This window comes from Saccostrea cucullata, unplaced genomic scaffold (assembly GCF_032062105.1).
Source record: "Saccostrea cucullata isolate Sc308-1 unplaced genomic scaffold, CSIRO_AGI_Scuc_v1 ctg109, whole genome shotgun sequence".
Taxonomy (NCBI): Eukaryota; Metazoa; Mollusca; class Bivalvia; order Ostreida; family Ostreidae; genus Saccostrea; species Saccostrea cuccullata.
Window position 1 is genome coordinate 445,001 of NW_026931028.1, and position 3,091 is coordinate 448,091.

Here is a 3,091-nt window from a genome sequence, read left to right on the forward strand (position 1 = left end):
GTCCAAGACACGATGTAGTTACGATATCGACACATTACTTTTTCTATAATAGTTTTCTATAATATTTCTCTATTCTCGTGTGTTTATTACAATACTTTCTGGTTTAAGACTATTTCCTTACTGTTAATATCGTCGATATCGTGCCGATATCGAATCTTGGTTGTTCCAAGAATTGTGGTTTCCATCCTTAATATGGTGTATTTAACAATTGTTACTTAAAACTTTCTTAATAAATCTTTCCTTGAAGTGTCGATATCGTCGATATCGATGATATCGCTTCGATATCAAATCATGTTTGCTCAGCCCTCGGTAAATACCTTCCCTGTTATTTTGAATGTGTTTATGTTTAAGAACTTTATTTTTACGAAAATTTTACCTACCATCGATATCGACGATATCGTATCGATATCGAATCATGATTGCTTAAAGCATATTACTTTACCAATCTTCACCCTAATACAAAAACTTTATTTTTACATCACTTCTGTGTTTAATAAGTTTACCTTACTGTCGATATCGTCGATATCGACGATATCGTATCAATATTGAATCATGATTGTTAGAACATTTTCAAGAATTTTTACCCTAACCCAACATCTTACTCTAAATCTAATCTAAAACAATAACAACCCTAAAATTTTCTTAATCATAGTTTATTTACATATTCATGCCAAAAATGAATCAATGTCGACTTCACTGGCGACTTTGTAATATTATGTTATACCTCAATGTGAAAATATATTGTGCAAATACGATACGATATCGTCATGATATTGTCGATATCGACGACATCGACGTAATATAAAGTATCAACACGGTACCAGGTACTTCCAATGAACAGCTCTGATCATGATCGATATCGAAACGATATCGACATAATATTGTCGATATCGACATCGACTCATTCTTCAACATGTCTTTTGTCTTTTGACAAGATAAAATAAAAGATTAACCCGTCATAACTAGTTAGTTATCTCGCTATTATGAGTTAATATCTCAGTAAAAAGTTGTAACGCCTCTGGCATCTTCTTGAAAAGATCGAGAAAAGTTATTTTATTCCTCGACACCAGAATATATGGCTCGGATCTGTGATTTTGGATATTGCAAATCATAGGCTTTTAATACCCCCATGTTTTACTGAGGCTAAATCAATCCGTCTTTCCTTAAACTTCAATATGCTAACAAAGGTATTTACGCGGTTTCTACAAATATACATTGACTATTGCTTCTAAACGTTTTTATTACAAGAAAACTTTATGGAGCCTGGATATCGAATAGCTGAAAAATAATTTACCATCGTGTTTATGTTCTTCAACTTATAACTATATACCCCCGGTAATCCTGCTGGACACATAATTACGGGTGACGTAAATAAAGATAAAAATGAGGTTTAATTAGATATATTAAATTACTAATTTTAAAAGATCCTAAATATAGGGAAGCCCGATCATTCAACTGGCATCGGAATTTCATAAAAATGAATTCTGTAGAAGATTACACCAGGCGATGGGCCAGATATGAAAAAGAAGACGTTGACACTTTGTCAGTATGGATTAAATGAAATATATGGAGATAACGAACGTACTCAAACTCAAAAGTCCATAAAATAATACAAATTAGGAGGAGAGCAAAGATGGACCTTCAAAACATCAGATGTGGGAGTAGTATGGTGGAGTGAGCATCCCCTGGCTACCGGTTACACCCACTGTTTGCTCCTTGTCGTGATCGGGGAATAAAAAAAATCCATCGTCAATACAGAGTGTAAAGAATGGACTAATAATTAGTATGAAAAATATCATTCAGCATTTGACTTAATGATAAACTGTATTTGCTGACAAGGCGATCATAATTACCAAAAACTTACAAAATAATGACTTCAAAGGAGACTTTTTTTGTATCATCAACTTGCTTGTCAATAATTACCTCGTTTTAAAAATTGTAGAGCATGCTCTTGCGTATCTAATCAACTGAAAGTATGTAGCAGATCTTTGTTAAAGTGAAAAATGAATTAGATAGATTACATAATCAGTATGTAGCCAGGTAAAACATTTGCTTCGTTTGTAAGGCTCATTATAAATGTATAAATTGTATTCAAGAAGAACTTTGATTTAATTGTCAGATGTGGATTCTTAAAAATTCCAACGAACTTTTGGAATATTTGAAATAGATTTTATCAAAATCAACAGCTCAAAAACTTACAACTTTTCAATTTTATACACAACCATTCCCAAGGATAAATTAAAATCCAGGCTTTTTGATCATTGACAGCTGCTTTTTCAATAAAAATGGGAACTCTAAATTTACCTTTCATTGGTCATTTGCAAACATATTTTGTTGAAAAACATTCTGAATGTACACACAAGTACTCTGAAGTTGATATCAAAACGATACTTGAGTTTCTGATTGACAATATCTATGTGGCTTTCGGAGACCAGGTCTTCCAACAATCTCTTGTAATTCCCATGAGTACCAATTGTGTCCCGTTATTTGCAGACTTATTTTTGTATTCATATGAAGCAGAATTTGTCCAAAATCTTTTACATGAAAAGAAGAAAACAGTTGTTCCGACCTTCAACTTCACATTTAGATATATCGACGATGTATTATCAATTAACAACAGTTATTTCCATTCTTATGTCAATACGATTATCCCGGTGAGCTTGAGATAAAAGAATCTGATACATCTTTTTCATATTTCGATATTAAACTTGAAAAAAAGACGTTAACTGTAATCTAACAACCAAGCTCTATGATAAACGTAATAACTTAAACTTTTCAATCGTCAACTTCCCTTATTTTGCAGCAATATACCTTCATCACCTGCATATGGGTTTTTTCGATGCCTAAGAGCATGTTTTACGTATGTACAATTACTAAAACGAGGTAAATTATTTACAAACAAATTAATGAAACATGAATATCAATCTTATTTAAAGTTATGCGTTTTTGTAAGTTCTATGGTCGATACAATGACCATGTCAACAAATATACTCTATCATTCAGTCAAATGCTGACCAAAAGTGAACATTTTTTTGTTGAGGATAATATGGGAAAATACATCGGGTACTTTTTGTTACCCCTTGTATATATC